We start from the raw sequence: 27218 nt of genomic DNA, 5'->3' as shown, positions 1-27218 counted from the left end.
TGCTGTGAGTTTCAAGAAATAGCTGGGGAGTAGGTTGGCTGCTGTTGATGAGGTTTTTCGTTTGGAGAGCATGCTTTTGATTGAAGTGGTAGAAACTGTTTTGAGGGTAAAGCTTGTATTAGTGTTATTTGTGTTGGGGGGGATAGTGAGGTAAGAACTGTCCTGTGATACTAAGGATAGAATTGAGTTCACAAAGTGGGAGTTGAATTATGTTTTGATGGGAACTTTAGTGTCAGGGGTGGTTGGTTTGGGGGTAGCCTTTTGGGTGGGTTTTAGTAGCTGGTTTACATTTTTCCAAAATTTTAGGGGGTTGTGTTGGTATTTAGTTTGTAATGTCATGTAATAGGATTTTTTGTCCAGCCTAATGCATTGTTTTGCTCGGTTGCACAGTTCTTGGTATTTAGTTAGGCTTTGTGTTTCTTTGTTTTTTGATAGTAAAGCCAGGCAGTGTCTCTGGACTTGAGGATTTGTTTGGTTTCTTTACTGAGCCATGGGTTTGTAGAGGTTCTATCCTTGATTTTGCGCAGTGGTGCGACAGTGTCTAGGTGCTGTAGAAATGTTTTGTTGAAATATGCTACAGCCTGGTCAAGTGGGAGGGTTTTCAGGGGGGTCCAGTCACAGTTACAGAGTAAAGTATTGAGGACCTCAGGAGATAATTCTTTTGGGTTTCTAGTGGATTTATAGTTAGTGGTTTTGCATATGCTTGTTCTACTACGTATAAGGTATATTATGTTGTGGTCAGTTAAAGTGTCTGGGAGACTGCCTGTTTGGGGGTACAATGTGGGGTTGTTAGTTCGGACCCAGTCAAGGATGGATTCCCTTTTAGATTTTTTATCACATCTAGTAGGAATTTGGACTAGCTGATGGTAGCCATGGAGATTTATTAGATTACTTGATGTTTCTGATATGCAGGTGAACCAATCTAGGTTGAAATCCACCAGAATAAGGGTTTCTTGTGAGTATGTGGAAGAACACCAGGATAAGAAGTCTTCAAGGCTAGCAGGTGTATTACCAGGTGGAATATAGATCACAATTGTGGTGATGACCATTTTAGGGTGAAATTAAAGTTGTGAGATAAGTATGTCCCAATTATTGGGGGAGGGGTAGGAGTTTGGTAATTGATGTACAGTTAAGTTGGACTTATACAGTAAGGCAATTCTTGTGACGGAGACAATGCCTGACAACTCTGGGAATTCAATAACATCATTTTCCATCACTTAAGAAGATAAACAACAAAGGCCATCAACATATCTGAATTTACCTGCTGTGAAAAAATAATCCAGCATTTCTTATTAACACCCAAATTATGCTGGGTGAGAGGTTAAAAGTCAAATACTGGCTATTATAACTTCTCTTGTCCTGTATGAAACACTATCACTATTTCTTTGTTCGTCTGTGCTTAATTTCCCAAATCCTTCTCCTTCTGTTCACCTTCCTTTCTGAGACAGGATCTTTTATCTTCTTAATTGTCTCCTAACAATTATAGTCCCCACTTAAATGCTATTTCCATATCCTAACCACATATGCTATTCCTTTCTTCTTCCTTACCCAAAACCCCTCACCCATATTACTCAGAAAAATATTAAACCTGACTGCACACAGTGTATGGAAAAGCATTTCCCCCTCATCATTAATAAAGGCTTAGGCAACATCTATCTAGAGTACTTGTACAAATGCTCTCCGTGCTTTATTGAGCGAAGGCTAGCAGCCATCAACATAACTACTCTTTTAGAGGCTCCAAGTAGGCCAGATCAGCAGGAAGTTGTATGTTATTATCTTTTTAACATCTGCAGCCTTCTAACAATCTTTTTCAGCACTATCCATTTGGCATTTTTACATTTGTAACCTTTTTTCCTCTTAGCAAGGAGGAAGAGATTGGATAAGCAGGACCGAGACCCTCAGGTGTTCTGTAGAATTTTAAATATTATACACATGTGACAGCATGTATTTATTAGATTATTTGTTAACATGTAAAAATACATGTGCCAGCTGTCTATGCTACATAACCTACAATTAATTGTATAATGTCAAAATGTAACATTTTCATCATTTTTCTGTCTTCAGCCCATGTCAACCCAGCTATCGAGTTAAAAACTAATTACTAACTAAATAAATCTATACTAGCACACAAGTCTGTTCCATCTAATTTACATGTAATTGATGGACACATTTTATTTTCCAGAATCTGATATGTGACTCTTTGAAATTATATATTCTATATCCTGCACTTTCTAATAAAGATCATATATACATCTGTCTGTATTCTCAAATGAGCCACACAAGATACTTCGATTAATATGGAAATATTTGTAAAGACAGACAAACAAATAAGAAAACTGAGACATGTACAGCAGGATACAGAATTCTGGAATAACAATTATGTTAAAACATATTTAGTAGAATAATGCACAGCAGTGTCTGTGAGCTCTTACACACTGAGACTGAAAAATTCTAACTAAGAACATTGAGCTTGTTAGAATACTAGGAATCCTGTTGATAAACATGCTTGTTCATAAGATGGCATTCCATGAACAGTTCAAATGAATGGAGACCATTTAGTAAATATTGTTTGAGGGAGGTATGGAACTCATTCCAGTGGATGAGGAGGAGGAGGGAATTCCAAAAGAATTCCGTCACTTAAAAATGAATGCTAGACCATTGTTACTACTACTTAGAAGGCTTTTAACTTTTAAATTTGCATTTTGAATGGCACTTCATGGATTAGTTGTGTCGGCCTCGAGTGTTGACAATAGATTAGACTTAGATTTACAGAGCTCTTTTCCTTGTGACCACATTGTTAATAGAGAATGTAATAACCCACACAGTATTATATACATCTGATTATCTTTGGCAGAATGAAAAAAACAATATGAACTATCTGGCGTGTCCCCTCAATTATCAATTTAAAATACAGTATGATGTAAATACATAAGAAAAGACTTGAATATAAAGAGGCTGTTTCAGTTGTCTTTTAATTTGCTTTTTATAGACGATACTGTACAAAGTTTATGTATGACAGCATGCTATTGTGATATTATTTATATGTCCCACATCGCTTTCCAGGCAATGTGTAGAAGCTCATTTAGAACCATTACTGTACCCTGTAGCAAAGTACTAAATACTTATTCTGCTACGTACTCATGTCCTATCCATATGTGGTTTAATTTACAAGTAGGACGTTTTGTGAAGTGTAAATACATTTGCATATTACTACAGGGTAGTTGTCTTCTTATTATTCTCTTTCCCAGAGGGGTATTTTACATACCCAGCTTGACATTTCGACGACATTAATGCATTTGTGTGGCACTAGCTGCAAAACTGCTCATATATTAAAGCTGGGAAAGTAAAAAAAAATGTATAGGTGCATTTTCAGCAACAGCCCTGACACTGTCTATGGCTACTGTGTATGTGGAATCACCCATGCATTCCCACTGTCTGGGGACATTGTAAAAAAAGGCACTGACATTCATGCAAACATTAGAAAAAGAACAGCACGACCCTAAAAGAGATATGTCATCCCAATGACAGGCAAATCCTGCTCCTGCTCATAAACTCATAGACTCGTACTAGGCTAACTGCCCTTGCAAGCCATTTTAAGCATAGCCAATTATCCCTTGTGAGACTCAAACGCTGCACCTTGTGTTTGTAAGGCAAACACCTTAACCATTAGGCCACTCTCCCAATCCTTTGATGCTTTGATGGTTACAGCTGCTTTTGCATGCTTGAGAAAAGGTGTACAGAATAAGTAACATTTTAAAATATGGGATAAGAGCGCACACCCCCACATATCCACTAAAGATAATAACTCTATAGAGCCAGAATTCAAAGCTGGATGTGAAGAATGATTTTGTAACAACACTAAGAAAGTCATGTTTTGCTCCCAGTAGATTTGACAAAATAGACATATTGGCATTACTGTATGCTGGAAAGTTTATTCAGGGGTATACTCAGGGAGTACTAAGAAATAGTATGAAAATAGGTGCAGTTGAATTCCTGAGTGAGAACCTCCTTGCAGACTTTTTAAAATTAAGTATACTGCAATATAATTTATGTTTTATATTGTCAGAAAGGGAATTCCAAAGCTGGGGACATAGAATGGAAAAAGCTCTTAAGAACAAGACATTGTACTAGAATTTCAGGACTGTGTTCATATTAACTATTAGACATAAGGTTCAGCTTTAGGACACTGTGCAAAGACTTAAAGTGGCTTAGATGAGGAATTTTCAAATCTATGGTACATGTACATAATTTCGTCATAAAAAGGACTGGTGGCCATTTTGTTGAGCCAGGCTGTAACACTGATGAACCCTTTGTGGGTTATTACAATAAAATAAACAATAACACTTTTTTTAAAAAATCCACAAACCTTAACATTATTTGCATTACCCTACCGTTCCTTCCAGCACTGAACTTATCAAAAACTGAAGTATTGCCCAACGATAAAATAACTCATAATAGCCTAATTCAGGTGCCTGAAAGTACTCTTTAAAAAGCATGTTATTCCCAGATCTAAGGAAATGCATCCTTGTTATAGTGTTAGAAAACTTCTTTTGAAGTCCTTTCCAGCTATAAAATAACTTCCAGCATCCTGCTTCAGCTGCCTTGGAATACTTTATAGAAAATCTGTCATTCACAGACATCAGTTAATATGCCCTTTTTACAAGATTAGAAAACCTATGTAATCATAATATTTAAATCGATTCTACTTTGCTTTAAACTGTATAAAAACATGTAGCCATTGGAAGAATCCTCCATCCCATCATCCCTATTTTTCCTTTATGAATACAATTAGATTAAAATGCAAATAATCCTCCCAAAGTTTATATGAATACAAAAATTAACTGAACCTACTTGCAAATGTGAGATACGCCACATGCAGTGTATCTTCTCTTATTACACTTTTATTAAGCACTTGGTGCTTTAATCCTTACACATAACAGACAGTTTTTCATACACATGCTCACCCTACTCCTAAAGGTACAATCTGCCCCATTCACCCTTACTTTACTTTGGCTCACTCTGCTCCTTTACCCTATAACCAACCCTCCCTTCTTTGTCTACGTTTATACTTATATAGACTCCACCCGCTTGCTAATATACAATAGTCAGACCTCTCTTTGTCTCCATACAATCACTGTAACTGAACTTCACACATCCTGTTTCCATCTACCAATCCTACTGGTTTCCCTTTTGGCACACAACCATTATAACAAATCCCATCCTCGCATTCTTTCTAAACTAACCTCCTCTATTCCATTATGTTAATTTCCATACTCTCACCTTTTCCTTTTTATCCCTTCCTACTAAACTGATACAATTGAATCTTATTATACTCAGTCACTAAATTATACTCGGTCACTAAACCTCTCCTATTTATTCAATCACAATTCAATACACTCATCTATCATTCTTCCAAAGCATCTCGCATGAACTATCCCAGTCTTCTCAATATAGTATCCTCTCTTATTGATATCTTAATGATGGTAACTCAACCAGAAACTCTCTCAATATTTTGCAGACAAATGTCTACAATATTAAAATAATTCAGATTAAGACAAATTGTATATATATATATATATATATATATATATATATATATATATATATATATATATATATATATATATGGAGTCCATACATTTGGTCGAATTACACTTAGTCGAAAATGATACCAGGCATTGCACTTAACTGAAAGCTCACTTGACTGAAAGCTCACTTGGCTGAAGTTCATTTGGTCGAAAATGGAATATAGCCCCTGCCCCACTGCAGTGCAACACTGGAGTGAGAATATTAAATAAGAGGGGGTGTGGGGGGGTTTAGCCCCAAACATAATTTTAATGTGTTCACTATTATAAGAAGATATATCCATTAGAAATGCATTGATATATATATATATATATATATATCTTTAGTAAAAACTATTGGCATAATGTGGGTGGTTATGCTCCCCACACCCCTGAATCTGGGGGGCTGTGCCCCCCACACCCCCTTTATTTAATATTCTCACTCCAGGGCTGCACTGCAGTGGGGCAGGAGCTATATTCCATTTTCGACCAAATAAACTTCGACCAAGTGAGCTTTCAAGTCGAGTGAGCTTTCAGTGAAGTGAAATGCCTGGAATAATTTTCAACTAAGTGTAATTCAACCAAATGTATGGAATCCATATATATATATATATATATATATATATATATATATATATATATATATAATTGGCCATGGATTCAAAAGTGAAATTATCATTTTTTTTTTTGAATTTAGAGGAGAAGGCAATGGGTAGCCTTGCAGGGTGAGTGACAAGCAGCTCATTTTATTATAAGTTGGAGAACTGTGAACTATTTTTAACAGAAAATGTATAGGTGATATTTAAGTTCCAGGCAGTTTATTATCTTAAACGGTTTACTGGAATGATTTCAGGAAGTGTGACCAGCAGCAATTCTAGCAGCTGACTGCTAAATTCAAGTATTGGTATGACTGGCTTGACGATATATTTTTCTATTTTTTGATTAGTTATGATATTTGATTCATAAAAGAGACATGAGATATGATAAACCATAGCTCTGTTTGTTCATTGTTTTATACATGTTTACTGGGTAAGGTGACTGATAAAAAATTACAAATTTCAGGTCCACCTTAGGTTGTGGAAAGGCAACAAATGATAGGAGAATATAATATGTACAAAGCATTGAAACAATGGCTATATTCAAAACCAATAACAACTATTAATATGGAGAAATCAATGTAAGTAGATATATGCACATGTTCAGTAAAACAAGAGAAAAGGTATGGGAAGGCACATGAGAAGAAAGATGGGCATAGGAGGAGAGGACCAGTTGTGACTTGTGTGTGTGTGTGTGTGTGTGTGTGTGTGTGTGTGTGTGTGTGTGTGTGTGTGTGTGTGTGTGTGTGTGTGTGTATATATGGTTCCCTATCAGAAGCCTGAAACACTATAAGCCTGAAAATCAAAATCCTGAAACCAAAAGCCTGAAAATTCAAAATCCCGAAAACCCAAAATCCTGAAACTCAAAATCCTGAAAACACAAATAATGCTAATATGTCACTATAAAGACACTAATATCTACCAACTGACCCTGACCCTAACCCTAACCCTAAGGTCTGTCACTATCGCACACTCACCTGACCCGCGCCCTAACCCTAACTCACTTAAACCGCCCCTAACCCCAATATTTGTCACTATTGCATACATGCCTAACCTACACCCTAACCCTAACTCACTTAAACTGCCCCTAACCCTAACATAAAACCAACCGCACACTTACCTGAACCCAACACATGACCTAACACCACAGGGCTAACAATAGCAAAGCCACAATGACGTCAGTATGTCCATTTTGTGTTTTCAGGATTTTGAGTTTCAGGTTTTTGGGTTTTCGGGATTTTGAATTTTCAGGCTTTTGGTTTCAGGATTTTGATTTTCAGGCTTATAGTGTTTCAGGCTTCTGATAGGGAACCATATATATATATATATATATATATATATATATATATATATATATACATACATACATATATATATATATATATATATATATATATATATATATATATATATATATACAGTTCTGAAGTCAATAGGAAAACAAAATGTGCAGGTGTGATGACAGATAATCATGTGAAAGGGAATTTACGGTTATTTGTTCTAAGAGGGGGCATTTATACTTGCAATTTTATGAAGTATGGTATGAAATTAGAGTATATTGGGGGATATCCTTTAGGGAAACAGTTCATGCCACAGTTTTGGGGCTAGTAGAAAGAAACTGTTATTGGTGCAGTGGAGTTTGGTTTTGGGGGATTGGGTTGTCAGCCCTGAAAAAACAGTGTATCCCAAGGCTGTAGAAGACGATATAGGAGTACGTTTTTAAAATAGTTGTGTGAGGGATGGCTAAATGTGGGAATTTAAAGAATAGGGAGCCTAGAAGGAGGTCACCTCTTTTTTACATGGGCATCCAATTCCTCTTTTCAATGGTAGTGTTCTTGTTTTGAGGAGCTTGTTACAAATCAAAATATTTGTTGTAGAATATAGCGCGTTTAGAATTTTCTTTCAGGATAGGAGAAAAATTTGGAAATATTTGGGACCAGAAATGAGGTAGTTAGATTTTAATCTGTTTTTAAATGTGGTATTGAAAGTTTAATGTTTGGCACAAACATACACCTAAATATTTGAAAATACTAGTGGTTTTAATGGGAAGGTTGTTTTGGGGGTTTTATTTGTAGGGCCTTTAGGAGTTTTGCACCATTTTTGAGTGCAAAAAAATTAATTATTTGGTTTCATTTTTGAGGGCCTTTAGGTGTTTTGCAACATTTTTTGAGTGCAAAACATTTATTATTTGATTTCATGAAGATTAAAGATGAATTTCTTGTTAGAGTGGCATGTGGCAAGGGTTAATGGGTCAAATGTGTCATTCATAGAAGAACACATAACTTGGCCAAGCACAGTCTCAGTCATTACCGTGAACATCAGTTAGGCCAATACAGTCCAGAGAGATAAGACCTTAGTTGTAACTGAGATGACCTTGGATCAACCTATGTTTTGAGCGCTGGAGGAACTATGACTCTCAGCTCCCTCTGATTTGGAAGGATGTCTCAGATTTTACTGATTTTGTGACACAACAGTGATGATTGTAGTAATCAACCCATGGCAGAATTTACAATAAATGTATTTTACTCTTCAGAAATTCATGTTGATGCAAATCTTATTAGTCTGTCAGCAACTGTATCAACATTAGAGAAGTATCTCTGATTTATTGCCTTAATTCCTGATTATTGTTGACTATTTCCCTGGTTCTTGATGTATCTGTGTGGGATCTATGGAAGACCTAAACTGGGAAGGATGTAATCCATGACTTATACTATTTATCCATCATTTTTGGAGGGCAGCAGATTCCCAGTGTTGATGGCACATCCTGGAGACCATATGGACTTCAAACCAAGTAAAGGACTGAACTGGGCAAAATGCATTGACAAGCAGAACTTTGTTCTGAAGCCAGGTCAGTGCACATATGGAGTCATGTATGCATTATTCAGAGCCCCATTTTACAGTCCTCCACTTTACTGTCATATATATAGCATGCTGCTGAAGGGTGGTCTGCTTAATACTATTTAATTCTCCAGTAATGCATTGACTATAACCCCACTCCTGAAGCTCATCTGTCTTCTGCCAAGCTAGCATCAGTAGATAGTTCTCCAATTCATACCACTCAACCTTTTAGCACAGGACAAAGCCAAAAATAGTGTGTGTATGGGGGGGGGGGACAATGGCCCAAAAATCAGGGGTGGATTTTAAATATTGCTCTTATGAACCTACATATTTTTTAGAATAACAGGTTTTACATTAGCATGCATTTTCTGAAGGATATAAACTCAGAAATTCAAATGTCTGTCATTATTTTATTACTTCATTCTTAAAAGATTTGTCAGAAGACCAAACATTTTAAGAGGGACAGACCAAAAATATGAAACAAAAATATGGACATTCTGAAACATTCTGGACAGTTGAGAGGTATGCTCCAACTCCTGGATTCTTTCCTCCTACAAGGAACAGCTCTTATCTGGGAGGTCAAGTCTGAGACTTTGTTGTAGATGCAGACTGGGCTGTCAGGGATGTAGAGTCTAAAAAGCAATGAAATGTAATATCAGATTTTAATCTGAACCAAAGCAGAAAAAAAAAGAGGAAACATTTGAGTCTTGTTTGCAAAGCCCATCTCACTGCATATTCAGGTGGTTCACTCCTTCAAATCCTTGTATAATATAGTCAGCTCTGAGAATGTCACATTTCAGTAGAAGATTTATTTTTCTTGTACTGATTTACTTCAAAATGAGCATTAGTACTTAGTGATTGTCTAATAAGCATTCTTTGTATTGCATAGAAACAGAAAACATGCAGTCTTATGGGATAGTCTTATGGGATAGTCTTCCCTGTGGTAGCTGCTATTCATGATAATAATGGTACCCAGGAAACAAAAATACAAAAGGGTGAAAGTAGATGCAAAGGACCACACTTGTAAAGAGCCTGAAACATTAAAAGTCACAGGCTTCCACAGCTGCATGGGCCTGGGATGTAGAGAGTTAAGTCAACAAATGTGCAGATTGATATGCAGCTGCACATTTCAAATGATTGTCTCATTAAAATATTTAAATGATAGACTTAATTCATTTGTAAACTCTGCTTCCTAACCACCCAGTAGCCATTATCAAATGACAACAAAGGAAAAATAAAAAAATAACTGTTGAGTTTCCAGTTTAGTTAAAAGAAAAATCCGCGATAATGCTAATTTGACATCAGAGCATTTGTTGCATAAATGTATGTGTTCAAATACACAGTTTAGAACACAGATAATACTGTGTTACAGAAAATCATGCATCTATACAACACAGTATACACGTTAAAAGCTGCAATGGTACTGTAAGAAGAATTTCAAAAAGAAAGCAATGAAAAACTTCATATGCAGCAAAGATAAAGGCCAAAATAAAAAAAATAGTAACAAACAAAATGAATGAGACACACAAGTACAGACTGTTCTTGCAAAGGGCTACAATTAACACAATTATCCTTCACTGACTTAATTATACACTTCACCTTCTGTACTGGATGCAGGAAGGACAGCCATTTCTGTGTGTCTCTTGAGTGCTAAAACTTGCTTTATGGCAAGTATTAAATGGCAAATGAGAAAATCTGAACCACAAGGAGAATGAATAACATTTTTGAGCACTTCTCTATCAATTATAAGTTTAAATTGCATTTTAGGTTATTTTGTTCTGGACCTTCATCATCTGTGCTCATCTCAAATTTGTGCAGCAAACTGAGCTGCAAAACCTGCAAATGTGTCAACCAAAAAAAAATAATAATAATATTAACAGAGAGATATGTAATTAGAAAAAATGGATACACAAATGCCTCATGTGAAATCTGGTCTATGTAGTGCAATAGCACTCATGTTACACATGGAAATCATTTCTAAAGGTAAAGTTAACCAACAAAGATTATTTCTGTGCATAGACCTACATGTGATGGCTGGGTATATATTAGATTGTCGAAATGGCATTACAGCGAATGCCGTTTCGACGACACATAAAGAGCAAAATGCTCAAACAGCAAAACCCCAGGGCACTGATTTTTTTCTAGGGAAAAATCAATAGACCAACAAATCAAAACACACCAGTTAAAACAATTTAAAGTCAGGGGCTTTGCCCCCACACCCCCCAATGTGGGGGGCTATGCCCCTCACACCCCTCTAACTAAATATACCAACTCCGAGATCATACTACAGTGGAGTAAAGGGTAATGTCATGGCTCAGGCCAAGTGTTTTTTTCCCTAGGAAAAAAAAAATCACTGACTTGAGCTTTCGCTGTTTGAGCATTTCACTCTTTATGTGTCATCGAAACAGCATTCGCTGTAATCCCATTTTAACAATCTAATATAGACCTGTGATGGCTCTCTACAGGAAGTTCAAGAATCAGCACTTCAAGTCCTCACACTTTAGTAATTAATGTGGGGTGTTGTCAAAGAAAGCAAAACAATCCAGAATGTGCCGAATTAAAATACATCATGATCTAAACAAAAGCGCTTCATTTTTGTGCATGGTCTTGACAGTTGCCAGACCCTAGTGAACTTCCATCTATTGTACAAAACTTGAATTCTGGCTGGGAAACATGGCACTACATAACTAAGAAACTGTATAATATGTACAGTGTCATATATTCCACTTTAATTTATCTGAATTTGCATGTCACAGTGTACACAGAGAAAGACATGGGAAAGACGGATCTGACATGGTATAATATGTATGCAAAGGAGAAAGCCAAATTAATCAATACAAAAAAAAATCAGCCCCAAAGTTATATTCAAAGAGAAATACAGGCAAAGGTATCCAGATATGGGAAAATTCACAACACAAAATATACGATCACAAAGGGAATGTAAAACAGAAGATTAGTAAAGTAGAAGTTAAAAAAAATAGAAGCTGAAATTATGGAATACCTGTGAAATGAAAGATTTAGTGTAGAAAGTCTAACACAGTTTATATCACAGCTCACAGCATGATGCAACACTGAGTTCCCCAAGTAAGGGGAAACAGAAGGAGCAGGAAACATTTGAAGAAATATGGACATGGGAAAGAAAAAGAGATTTAATATGGTGCAACATTTATACAAAGGAGAAAGCAAAACTAACAAATACAAAAAGAGCAGCACCAAAGATATTTGAAGAGAAATACAGGCAAAAGTATCAGGATAGGGACAATTTTACATTGCAAGAAAATAAGAAAACAAAGAGGAAAAGTAGAAAAGAGGATTAATAAGGGAGAAGTTAAAGAAATAGAAACTGAAGTTATGGACTACCTGTGAAGTGAAGGATTTAGTGTAGAAAATGTAACTTGGATAATATCACAGCAGGACAGAATAATGAATCTACAAATTAAGGAAAAACCAGTAGAGAGGGAAACATCTGATGAATTGTCATATGAAGATAATTTGGAGCCATCAGTAGGAAACCAGTATAAAAGTTCAGTTGGAGTTGCACAGCAAGAGAAAGAATAGGCAACTGTGGCAACTATGATGCAGTCAATGTTGTGGAGTAGCAGGTCAGTGAGTTCCCATATGAAAGAGGAATGGATAACACAGGATGAAACTGAAGAGGATATGGCACAGGAAAATGCTGTGAAACTTTCACTAGAATGCCCACTGGAAATGGGGTATGAAGAATTTGCCCTCAGTTTAGAAGAAAATGGTCTAAGGGAAGAGTTGCTTGATTTAATAGGGATTGATAGACATATTGAGATCAATGAAAGAAATTGACCACAGAAACTCAATAATAGCTAAAATTCTAGAATTTTGATAAAACAAAGGAACACAGTAATAAGGACTGTTCATAGAAATTCATGCAATGTAACAGAAGTAAACAGGCTATATTACTGTGCAGCTAAGTCAAGGTCAGTCAAAGTCTTACCACAAAAACACAGGGCAATAAGGGAAAGGAAGGGGAGAAATCATATGCCAATGGAAGTATCGGCTAGAGAAAACAATAAAGTAGTTAAGACATATCACTGATAGAAGAGTACAGGGGAGGAAACAGATCAACAAAAATACTCAGAAAGATAGATGTGATAAAAGCAATGCACAATATCAGTAGTGATTAGGATCTATTGTATGCTATTCCAAGTAATAAACTAAAGATATCAGCAGTGGCAGAAAATTTTAGAAGATAGACAGATACGCATTAAGAAAAAGTACAAAATAAGCAATTTACTGATGGCCCAAAAAAGTTTTATAGATAATTTTGGGACACGGCGAAAGGAATAGAAACACCACCAAAAAAAGAAGAAATATAAACATTTTTGAGAAATATCTACGAAGATCCTATGGGATATAACAAAGATGCTGAATGGATGCAAGTAGTTAAAGAAAGAATAAGAAGTTCAAATGTACAGGATATGAAATGGGATGGAGTAATGTTCAGAGAAATTGAAACAAAATTAAGAAAAGTTCTTTACTGGAAAACCCCAAGCCCAGATGCAGTACTTAACTTTTGGCTAAAAGTATTAACATCTTTACATGAAGATTTAGCCAAGAGTAAGAACTACTCATATGCACACCCCAAGCAGAAGCCAACCTGGTTAACAACAGGAAAAAACAATACTCCTTCTTAAGAGAGAACCTGTAAGCTACCTTAAAAATTATAGACCAATAACTTGTCTTCCGACAACATATAAACTATACAGTGGAATTCATGCTAACATAGTTTAGAGTCATCCAGAAGAAAATTCAATTATGCAATAGAACAAAAGGGTAACAAAAGAAAGTAATATGGAACAAAGGATCAATTTTTGATAAATAAAGTCATAACAGAGAACTATAAAAAGGGAAAGAATCTAAGTATGGCATGGATAGACCACAAAAAAGCATTTGATAGTATCTCACATTCATGGCTAAAACAGTGCTTACAAATGTATCAGATACATCCTGCACTGACTGATTATGTTACAGTCACCATGAAACAGTGGCAGACCACATTGCAGTTAATCCATGATAAAGGACTAATTATTATTCCAAGGATTAAAATTCAGATGGGGGATATCCCAAGGTGACATTGTCACCGGTGTCTACTTAATAGATTAGGTCATAGCTACAATTTGGTCCTCAGAAAGCAACAAACTGTAAAGACTTATTTTTTTTTGTGGATGATTTAAAACTGTATAGTTCATCAGATGAGGATCTGACTTCCTCAGATGATATAAGAATGTCATTTGGTCTTGATAAATGTGCAAAAGGAACCTCTAAAGTAGGAAAGCTGCAGCACCAAGAAAATAACAATCTATGACAGGGATGTGATAAAAAAAATTTGAGCAAGAGGGAGTGTATAAATATTTGGGAATTAAGGATCAACAATAAATCATGAACAAATATGAATAAAACGTAGGAATATTTTTGAAAATTAAAATTAATACTGAAAACAGTTTTGACATATAGGAATAAAGTCCAAGCTATAAACCAATTTGCTTTTCCTGTCATAACTTACAATTTTAGGGTGACTGACTGGCCAAAAAAGGTATTGGAGCAGTTAGATAAGAAAACAAGAAAAATGCTTCATGTGTATCACATGATTCATAAAAGTCATTGTAAACCAAGATTATATATTTGCAGTTCTGTAGGAGGTATGGGTCTCCTCGAAATTGATTACATGTATAGATCTGCAGTTGTAGGACTGCATACATATCAGCTGATCTCACAAGATCCAAATGTAGTGAACGTTTTAAGTCTAAGATGATGATAAGACTGTTTAATGTAGCAGAAGCATATCAGTGTCAAGTGAGAATGGAAATCAAACCAGAAGTAGATAAAAAATCAGGTAGCAACTGAAATGCCAAAAAACAAAACAAAGAATATAAAGTGAAGGATCAGATAATAAGGCAAGAAATGTAGAAAATGCATAAATGTAGTTGCAAGTACAGAAAACTCTTGGAGCAACGTCATGCTGTTCAGGACTGAATGCATGTTAAGGAGAGGTGAATTCAAACCAAGACATAAGGTTAATATAGGCAGCCCAGGATAGTGGACTACATACATGTTGGTTTACAAAGAACATTGAACATATGGGAGAAACAGACAAATGCAGGTTTTGTAAAACAGAATTGAAACAGTTGTGCATCTTGTTGCTGGATGTGATGCAATAATGGCAGAAGGGCTGTATACTGAAAGGCATAATAATGTGGTAAGACCTGCACTGGGGATTTTGCAAACATTATAATACTGAAGTAGCTGAGAAGCACTGGAAACATGAGCCACAAATTATAGAAAATTATGAAGTTTGTATCATATGGGATCACCCTTTACCAACAGTTCAAAAAATAAATGCAAGTAAACCAAATATAGTAGTCCATGGAAAGAAGACAAAAGTAGCACTGATTAATGAAATTGCTGCATCTAGTGACTACAGTGTCTTACGTACAGAAAGACACAAAGTCATAAAATACCAGGTTTTACAGGCGGAAATGAGGGCAATGTGGAAGAAGGATACCAGGACAATTCCAATAGTAGTAAAAGTAATGGGCTTTATAATAAATAATTTACAGTTGTACTTAGATATGTTACAGATACATTTAACTACATATGAATATAAGCAGGACTCAATTCTGAACACATTGCGGGTTCTGCAAAAAGCACTTCTTTCTAACGTCAAAGATTGAAGCAATACTAATTTCATGAACTTTAATCATACTTTGACTTAGGAATGGGATCCATGGCCATCAGGGTATTAGAAAGAGAAAAGACTGAGAAAGCATTCAAGTTGGTCTTTCTATTTTTCAGCTGGTGATGATGCTCATCACTGTTAGTGGCTCAACAGGTAGCACGCTCACCTTTGATGCTGGAATTTCAGATCTCTGTGGGTTCGTGTCTCATACCAGGTACTTGGATTAATTATGTATAAAGAGAGAAACGGCTTCAGGTAAAACCCAGGTGCACAAAACCAGAACTATATATAACCAAAAATACTCCGAGGTACCACACAATAGCGTCTTTAATAACACAAAAAATAAATAAGAACAGTGGTAAGAACTTTTTCAAAACTAATTGCTTCATCAGACAAGAAAATAAAACACTCCATTGCTTATATACAGATGGAACCATTGACTCAATCACTGATGTCATAGGTCAATTAAGGTATTAAAGCTATATAAAACTTATAAATGTAGAAAAAACTACATATAGAGAAAACTGCATATAAAAGACACATATAAAAAACACATATAAAATACTGCATGTAAATGCATATAAAAACTGCATACAAAAACTATATACAAAACTGTTGGTAAAAGACCTAAGTAATGTGCATAGATATAAACTTCATAAATACTGTAGCTATGAAAAACATAGATAAAATAGGCTAAAAATCTGGATCTAGTCATAAAATCTATCTACAATATGTATGTATAACTAAAAGTAGTCTATGTCTCTAAAATATGAATAAATATAAATATAAGTGTAATGGGTGTGCGAGGTGCCTAAAATTAAACATGTTTGAGGCGTCTTGCTTTCAAGAAAGGAACCAAGGAAGTAGAGCCATTAAGGCCTGGATATTTATCTGCATTCAATTTAATGATCCATCTCTGTTCACAGCTTTCAGTAAAATTTTCTATATCCCCTCCTCTAATGTTTTTGTGTATGCGCTGTAGCACAAAAAGCTTAAAAGAATGTGAATTATCTGTATTAATAATATGCTGGGCGAGTGCATTAGTGGGTTTCTTATTTTTGACATCACGAAGATGTTCTAGAATTCTGTCTTTAAGAAATCTATTTGTTTTACCCACATAAAACACCGGACATTTCTGACAAAAACAATAATAGACAACATCAGTGCTCTTGCAATCAGCATAAGTATTAAACTGTAACTGAAAATGCTTGGTGGGGTGGACATAGGTATTTATACTGTAAATATAGGGGCAGGCACTGCATGTCCTGCAAGGAAAAGTGCCCTGACGTGAAGAAGAGATGGCTTTCTTAGGCACATCCTTGTTACATAACTGTTTCTTGAGTGACATATTGTTCTTGAAACTGAATAGTGGATCTTTACAGGTGATAACCTGCAACTGTGGTACCTCTTGTAATAGGTGCCAATATTTCTTAATTACGTCAACATATTGGTTGACGTCACTTGCAAACTGTAACATTACTCTAAATTCATTATGTGACCTATAGTTTATGTTAGATGGATTATTACATGGAACTACCTCGTTATTGTTAAAATAAGGTCTACATTTAGTTGATCTCATATGCCATGCATCAGCTATAGTTTTATCAATTTCATCAGGATGGTACCCTCTAGCTATAAACTCAAATTTTAAATTATTTAATGCTAGTAATGCATCCTCATCATCATCATGTAATCTTAATGTCCTATAAACTTGCCCTTTTAATACATTTCTCGGGATGTGCCTGGGATGCATACTAGTTTTGTGTAAGTATGTGTTCTTTCTGGTTGGTTTGTGGAAGATTCTACTCTTGAAGCAGTTAAATTCAGCTTTAGCTAGATGTACATCAAGAAAATCAATCTCAGCTGCAGATAGCCGGTATGTGAATTTTAAAAAGTCAGTGGTGGTATGCAGATAATCAACAAAGGATGCAAAATCTAAACCATTGTCATTCCATAAAATAAAAACATCATCCACAAAACGTACATACCATAACACTTGATGTAAGAAAGGATTCAAACCGCAGAGTATATGTGTTTCTTTCCAGCAGACTAGCGCAAAGTTGGCGTAGCTATTGGCACAAGGAGTGCCCATAGCCACGCCGACCTGTTGCAGGAAAAATTTCTCTTCAAACATAACAACATTATTCTCTAATATAATTTCTAAGAGACTGCATATAGGTTGTATTTTACTATTTGAAAAACATCTATTTGTTGACAGGAAATTTCTAACCATTTCAATACCCCAAGTATTGGGGATACTGGTAAATAGTGACTTAATGTCCATTGTAACCAATACAAAATCAGTGTCATTAGTAATAGTGTCCATCCTGTTATGTAACCTTTCAAGGAACATTTTAGTATCTCTTAGAATGGTATGACAATTCTCTAATAATCCATGTATTGTGCCTTCAACAAAGATGGATAATGGCTCGGTGCACCACCTGGCCCCTGACACTATGGGATGCATTGCTGTTGAGACCAGGTCTTTATGTACCTTAGGTAAACCATAAATTCTAGGTATAGTGGGTTTGAGAACATTAAAATACTTAAATAATGGTTCGTCTATCAATCCAGTAATAAGAAGGTCAAACATAAGAAATGACACTTTATCAATAATAGCATTAACCATAATTTTAGAGACTGATTTATAAGTTTCATTGTTAAGTAAAAGTTTATACATTTGTTGTAGATACAATTGTTTATCTAATAAAACAATGCCTCCTCCTTTATCAGCCTGTTTAATAACTAATGACTGCAAATTCTTTAGCTCTTGTAAGGCTCTTTGTTCATTAGGAGTGAGATTATTAAAGTAATAGTCACTAGAATCATGCTCACCTATGTCCCTGAAAGATAGTTCACAGATATCTAAAAACTTTTGAACACCTGGTGGGGTATTCGGGATAAAACTACTAGGCTGCCTGTATACATTAGTCCTTGTTCCTGACTCATTAGGAAACATAGATTTCAATGATAAATTTCTGCCTAGTAGCTTTAAGTCTTTAATCATTTCTGTTACATTGTCTTTTTTTGCTGGTATAAAGGACAAACCTTTGTTTAATAAATTAATTTGGTCAGTATTAAGTTCAAAAGAAGAAATGTTTATGACCAAACCTGTATCTAAGTTCTTCTCCTTTTGGGTGTTTGGCCTGCTCCCTCTTGCTGATTCAGCCTGGTTGGCTGTCCTCTGTATTGCTGGTTCTTTGTAAAAGTCTTCTAATATATGAGAAAAAATTACAAGCAACAAAGTTATCCAAACTGAACAGGGATAAATGGGACTTTGCAGCCAATAATGTATTTTCGTGGCCAAAGGAACAGGTAAATAGACAAACTGCAGTCTCTAATGTGGCTAGAAATATGCACACTGTTTCTTTAACTGAACATGCTATTAGTTCAGATGAACATGCCCAACAGGGAACTGCTAAAAACAGCACCTCTGGTTTTTCAGCTACAGAAGTTACTGATACAGTAAGAGTTCACAATGCTGGCACCTTTATGCCCATCTCTCCTACTCTGACTAATAAACCAAATGGTTCCAAGGTTATTTCAACTGAAACTGGGGCTATTCCTAAGAGAAGTTGTTCTACAGCACCCTCGACTACATCGCTAGTCCCATTAAATTCTTCTATAGCAGCCAGTGCTGAGAGACAAGCAGGAAAAAATACTGATAGCATTTTTTTAGACTCTTTGAAGAAAGGAGATTTCTCTCTGAAAGCAGCTTTGCCCTACAAGACTTTTACAAAAAAACAGCAATACAGAGGACAACCAGCCAGGCTGAATCAGCAAGAGGGAGCAGGCCAAACACCCAAAAGGAGAAGAACTTAGATACAGGTTTGGTCATAAACATTTCTTCTTTTGAACTTAATACTGACCAAATTAATTTATTAAACAAAGGTTTGTCCTTTATACCAGCAAAAAAAGCCAATGTAACAGAAATGATTAAAGACTTAAAGCTACTAGGCATAAATTTATCATTGAAATCTGTGTTTCCTAATGAGTCAGGAACAAGGACTAATGTATACAGGCAGCCTAGTAGTTTTATCCCGAATACCCCACCAGGTGTTCAAAAGTTTTTAGATATCTGTGAACTATCTTTCAGGGACATATGTGAGCATGATTCCAGTGACTATTACTTTAGTAATCTCACTCCTAACGAACAAAGAGTCTTACAAGAGCTAAAGAATTTGCAGTCATTAGTTATTAAACAGGCTGATAAAGGAGGAGGCATTGTTTTATTAGATAAACAATTGTATCTACAACAAATGTATAAACTTTTACTTAACAATGAAACTTATAAATCAGTCTCTAAAATTATGGTTAATGCTATTATTGATAAAGTGTCATTACTTATGTTTGACCTTCTTATTACTGGATTGATAGACGAACCATTATTTAAGTATTTTAATGTTCTCAAACCCACTATACCTAGAATTTATGGTTTACCTAAGGTACATAAAGACCTGGTCTCACCACCAATGCGTCCCATAGTGTCAGGGGCCAGGTGGTGCACCGAGCCATTATCCATCTTTGTTGAAGGCACAATACATGGATTATTAGGGAATTATCATACCATTCTAAGAGATACTAAAATGTTCCTTGAAAGGTTACATAACAGGATGGACACTATTACTAATGACACTGATTTTGTATTGGTTACAATGGACATTGAGTCACTGTTTACCAGTATCCCCAATACTTGGGGTATTGAAATGGTTAGATATTTCCTGTCAACAAATAGATGTTTTTCAAATAGTAAAATACAACTTATATGCAGTCTCTTAGAAATTATATTAGAGAATAATGTTGTTATGTTTGAAGAGAAATTTTTCCTGCAACAGGTTGGCGTGGCTATGGGCACTCCTTGTGCCAATAGCTACGCCAACCTTGCGCTAGTCTGCTGGGAAGAAACACATATACTCTGCGGTTTGAATCCTTTCTTACATCAAGTGTTATGGTATGTACGTTTTGTGGATGATGTTTTTATTTTATGGAATGGCAATGGTTTAGATTTTGCATCCTTTGTTGATTATCTGCATACCACCACTGACTTTTTAAAATTCACATACCGGCTATCTGCAGCTGAGATTGATTTTCTTGATGTACATCTAGCTAAAGCTGAATTTAACTGTTTCAAGAGTAGAATCTTCCACAAACCAACCAGAAAGAACACATACTTACACAAAACTAGTATGCATCCCAGGCACATCCCGAGAAATGTATTAAAAGGGCAAGTTTATAGGACATTAAGATTACATGATGATGATGAGGATGCATTACTAGCATTAAATAATTTAAAATTTGAGTTTATAGCTAGAGGGTACCATCCTGATGATATTGATAAAACTATAGCTGATGCATGGCATATGAGATCAACTAAATGTAGACCTTATTTTAACAATAACGAGGTAGTTCCATGTAATAATCCATCTAACATAAACTCTAGGTCACATAATGAATTTAGAGTAATGTTACAGTTTGCGAGTGACGTCAACCAATATGTTGACGTAATTAAGAAATATTGGCACCTATTACAAGAGGTACCACAGTTGCAGGTTATCACCTGTAAAGATCCACTATTCAGTTTCAAGAACAATATGTCACTCAAGAAACAGTTATGTAACAAGGATGTGCCTAAGAAAGCCATCTCTTCTTCACGTCAAGGCACTTTTCCTTGCAGGACATGCAGTGCCTGCCCCTATATTTACAGTATAAATACCTATGTCCACCCCACCAAGCATTTTCAGTTACAGCTTAATACTTATGCTGATTGCAGGAGCACTGATGTTGTCTATTATTGTTTTTGTCAGAAATGTCCGGTGTTTTATGTGGGTAAAACAAATAGATTTCTTAAAGACAGAATTCTAGAACATCTTTGTGATGTCAAAAATAAGAAACCTACTAATGCACTCACCCAGCATATTATTAATACAGATAATTCACATTCTTTTAAGTTTTTTGTGCTACAGCGCATACACAAAAACATTAGAGGAGGGGATATAGAAAATTTTACTGAAAGCTGTGAACAGAGATGGATCATTAAATTGAATGCAGATAAATATCCAGGCCTTAATGGCTCTACTTCCTTGGTTCCTTTCTTGAAAGCAAGACGCCTCAAACATGTTTAATTTTAGGCACCTCATACACCCATTACACTTATATTTATATTTATTCATATTTTAGAGACATAGACTACTTTTAGTTATACATACATATTGTAGATAGATTTTATGACTAGATCCAGATTTTTAGCCTATTTTTATCTATGTTTTTTATAGTTACAGTATTTATGGAGTTTATATCTATGCACATTACTTAGGTCTTTTACCAATAATTTTGTATATAGTTTTTGTATGCAGTTTTTATATGCAGTTTTTATATGCATTTACATGCAGTATTTTATATGTGTTTTTTATATGTGTCTTTTATATGCAGTTTTCTCTATATGTAGTTTTTTCTACATTTATAAGTTTTATATAGCTTTAATGCCTTAATTGACCTATGACATCAGTGATTGAGTCAATGGTTCCATCTGTATATAAGCAATGGAGTGTTTTATTTTCTTGTCTGATGAAGCAATTAGTTTTGTGAAAGCGCTTACCACTGTTCTTATTTATTTTTTGTGTTATTAAAGATGCTATTGTGTGGTACCTCATTGTATTTATGGTTATATATACTTGGATTATTTTCTGGTACTAGCATGCAATGCAGCATTAGAAGAATGCTGGAGTAACGGGTGTGCTGTCCATCAGATGAGATGTTAAAACTAGAAACCATCTGCCTGCATAGCTGGTAGCTCAGGTGAACCCAGGTTTCATCTGCCAGAGTTGGTGGTAGCTCAGGTAGATATAAAAGATCCCATTGTACTTATCAAAAAAGAGTAAAGGAAGCTCCACAGTGCCCTGCCCAAATTAACCCTGGTCAGTATAAATACCACCTTGGGTCTTCCCTCTAAAGGGAACACTGGCATTGTGAGGCTAACCTGGTCAACAAAGAAAAAAATAAATACAAATTGCAATGGCAGCCACTATTATTGACACGGATGACTTCAGATGGGTACTTTTGAGGCACCTAAAGTACACTGCTGTCCATCGGTCCTAAACATTTCGTACAAGCAAAAATATAAACAGAGCTGGTCTGATACAACATCTTGAAAATATGTTTTTTCTACTTGACCAGAGGTCACCTTCATATGTTTACCCTGTCTTTTGTTTTTATTTAGTTCATTCTATCTGTTTGTAGACCTGTGCCATAAAAAATATAACAAAAAGATGTGGCAGGACTTTGAAAATGGTTTCCCTCTGGTGAATGCTTTTTCTTCTAGGGTGATGTTATGCTAAAGTCTCAACATGGAGTAACCAGATTTTGAAACCTCTTGGCACAAGCTGTCTGTAATTTCTGCTAGTGCAATACCAAATTTATACAAAGCTTTTTAAGACATATTCAGAAGTAGTAGTGATTTGTGAGTGCTAGACATCAGTATTGTCAGTCAGGTGCCTATCCTGCCATTAGTAGCAATGCATTAAAAAAAACAGATCACAAAAACTTCAAATGTGAAAAGCAGGTCCTTTGCAACCTGGCAGTGTACAATACCCTACTTCTGATCATATCACTTAATCACTTACTGCTGCAATGACAATATTCTCCTCAAATGCTCGCACAGTGATCACAGTTCCTTCCTACTTCAATTGTGGAAGCAATAAAAGTTCATCTAACGTTTTACTTGCCCAGAAAATAACAAGAATCCACTGCCTTCCCACAGCTCAACCCTGCAGCAGTTGAAGCACTCAGTCTGTACGGTATGGCTTCAGGCAATGAACCAAGTACTCAGCCTCTTCCTACCTACCCTTGTAGTGACTAGAGTTCTTGGCTGCCTGTATGAGTTCAACCTAAATGCCATCCTCTTTACCAGAAAATAAATCATCCTGCATCCATTCAGTTCAATAAGGACTGCAGCAGCCTTTTGACTGCCACACACATTCAAATAATAATCAGTATCCTTCCTGTGTTACCACTCTTGTTAGCTGATGGCTCTCTTCTTACTGAAGAAAAGGTCTTCATTTTCTCCAATTTTCTCCCACTCTGTAGTGACAGTGATTTTTGTACTTGTGGACACTGCTCCAGAAGAATGTTTATCTCTCATCCCAAGATAGCTTATGCGGGCAGCCTCCAGCAGACCACTGTCATCGTGGGTCATCTCAGGGCAAGGATTCACAATATCAGTGAGAACTTTTAAATATACTTGTCCTGTAACTTTTGTGAGACATAAAATATCTCAGAGAATTCTTGTTATTTGTAAAGTGTTATAGTGACTTGTGATATTTTCTGCTGTTCCGAAGAAAAAAAAGCATTTTCACAGTCAGAAATTGTACTGGAAATGTGTAAGTCTGAATTGTAGACTCACAACATCTTGGAATTCTTTAAAAAATTGTTTACTTTTGAAAATAAATGATACTATATGAATTACTGGATTTGTCTTTTAAAGGAGTTTACAGGGGCAACATTTTGAGGCCAGTTATGGTACAAGTCTGTTTTGTTTGGTTTTTAATTTTCTTCTTCAAAACATGGCACTACTACATTTTCAGGGAAGCAGGAAGTTAATTGATTTTTCTTCTATGAGTTGATTGCTTCTGTGACTGAGACTACAGATTTCCTAATTTCAGTGGAATAATTGCATGTCTTGAAGTAGTTCTTAGCTAATTTAAGTATGCATTTCTCTTACCACTTTATAACATTTCTCATTTAACTGAAATTGGTGGGCAATAAGGGTCAGACATGTATTATGAGATTACTGTGATTGTGAAAGTGAACTATAGCTTTGTTTTATATAAAGCAATTACAGTGTTAAGGAAACCTTTTTAAGTTTTAATACGCACGCTAGAGATTTTTAATTGCAACAACATAACAAGTGGCTTATATATTTTGTCATGATAGTTATGCGCTTCCACTGTGCATTTATGAAAAGCATACACCTGTGTATTGAGCATGATGAATCTCAGCTCTGCTTTCATATTTCCATTAAGAGGTGTTAAATAGATCTCTCTCTCAAAGTTAGCAATGTAGGAGCTGGAATTCTTTATAGTGGCAAATTAAATGAACCCTTTCAGCTACAGCAAAAACAACTGCATGCTTCAACAGCATACTTTGAACATATTTTTATGCTGTTATGATTTCAATAATATTATCTTTCTTCTGTTTCAGGTGTTGCAACCTCTTAGTAGGGAGTGTTGCTTTGCTATTAAAAATGGTTTATAATAATGTATATGTCTTACTTATATTACACTTAGTGAAAACTGAAAATGTATACACATACATATATGTGTGTATATATATATATATATATATATATATATATATATATATATATATATATATATATATATATATATATGTCCAAAACGACCCAAAGTACTCACAGATTCGTAAAGCAGCCAAAAATATTGAGAAAACAAACCCAAGTTGGAAGGAGTGTCCAATATAAAAAATCCAAGATAGAAAATCCAGATAAAAAACTATTCTTTATTCCAACAAACATAAGTGCTTTCGTGGACCAACAATTTCACTTCTTCAGATGTTATGAAACACAATGTAAAACCAACAGCGTATATAACAAAGCTGGTGCTGTGATTGATGTCAATCAATTAAGTAATTAATAAAAACAAGTTAAAGCAGTAGGTCCATATTAAAGAACTAAGCTTCCCCTTACTTCCATCTAAATAAAATACACAAATTCAATAAAAAATATATATAAGATGTTAAATAAAAATGTAAGCATATAATATTTAATAAAGATGTAAGCATATAATATTTAGTAAACAATTTATAAAATATAGAGTATAAAAAAATCACATACTATCTAAGATTCCTAGCCTTAAGCAAGGGTTTTAAAGATACATTATCATTTAAGCCTCTCTCTCTGTGTGCTCCAAGTCTGAGGATCCATTTAACTTCTGAGTGTTCTGTGTCATTGGAAATATCCCCCCATCTTGGACTAAGTGGTTGTACATGTAAAATTTGAAACAAGAAAGTATGTTTATTCCCCAAACTAAGTGTGTGTTTTGCCAAAGCACTATATTCTTGCTGTCTGGCAGTACAGTAATTGTGGTCTCTAATTCTCTCCCTCAAGGACCTATTAGTTTTACCTACATAGTAACAGAAACAAGTCTGACAATGTGCAACATAGACCATATTCCTGGTGTTACAAGTACCACCTTTGTTATATAAGCTGTTGGTTTTGCATTGTGTTTCATAACGTCTGAAGAAGCAGAATTGTTGGTCCGCGAAAGCGCTTACGTTTGTTGGAATACAGAATAGTTTTTTATCTGGATTTTCTATCTTGGATTTTTTTACATTGGACACTCCTTCCAGCTTGGGTTTGTTTTCTCAATATATATATATATATATATATATATATATATATATATATATATATATATATATATACACATATATATATATATACACACACACACACACACACACACACACACACACACACACACACACACACACACACACGCACACACACACTGCCTGTACATCTTTATGGCTCAAATGTTTTTTTCTGTGAAACACTTCTCTGTAACTGTTCTTCAGGAAAGTACAAGAACTGTTGATCCTGTTTAACGAAATTTGTTTACAAAAACAAAATTGTCCACGTTAATACATAGGTTCATAGGTTCATAGGTTCATACTAGGCTATCTGCCCTAGGGCATTTATAAGCCTAGCCAGAGTGTGTTTGGCTTTCGCCACCCATTTTAAATGAATTTTGCTATGCCCTTTTTCGAGGTTAGTATACTGTGCCTCTGTCTAACAGTGACACAGAAGTGATACCCGGGGTAAACCTACTATCTCCCATCCACTCATCAAGATTCCTCTTGAAGAGAGTCAATGAGGGACTCTGCCTAACTTGGACTGGGATTTTATTCCAGAGTGAAAGGAGCCTCTGGGTTATGAATCTGTCCCTCCAGCATGTCCTATTTATTTCAGTGCTGAGGTTCAAGTCTCTCGAGCGTGTAGCTCGATGGGATTTGGATTTTCTGAGGTGCAGCATGTCCATTAATTCCGGGTTGGACATGGCTTTATACGTCAGGCACAGATCGCCTCTGAGCAGGCGGTATGCCACTGAGTAGAGCTGGAGTTTCTTTAACCGGCAGCATATGGCATCTGTTTGAGCCCTTTGATCCTCTTGGTGAGGTACTTTTGGGGTCTTTCCAGTTGCTGCAGGTGTCTGGTAAGGTACATCCCAAAAGGGGCATTGTACTCAATTATGGGCCTGATGAGGGATGAGTAAAGAGGCACGATGACCTCCCTGATCTAGATGTGAATCCCTTCATGATTAGGTGGGCTATATAAAATGTTTTTCTAACCACTTTGGCCACGTGGTTGTCAAATGAGAGATTGCTATCAACTTGGGTCCCCAGGTCCCTAATTACTTCTTCCGTACTTAATGGATTACCACCTATGTGGTAATTTGTGGGCACTTTGTTTTTGCCAAAGGGGATTACTATACACTT

This window comes from Protopterus annectens, chromosome 1.part0 (assembly GCF_019279795.1).
Source record: "Protopterus annectens isolate FY-2018-M chromosome 1.part0, PAN1.0, whole genome shotgun sequence".
NCBI lineage: Eukaryota > Metazoa > Chordata > Ceratodontiformes > Protopteridae > Protopterus > Protopterus annectens.
The sequence above is the reverse complement of the archived record's forward strand: the minus strand, read 5'-3'. Positions refer to the sequence as shown.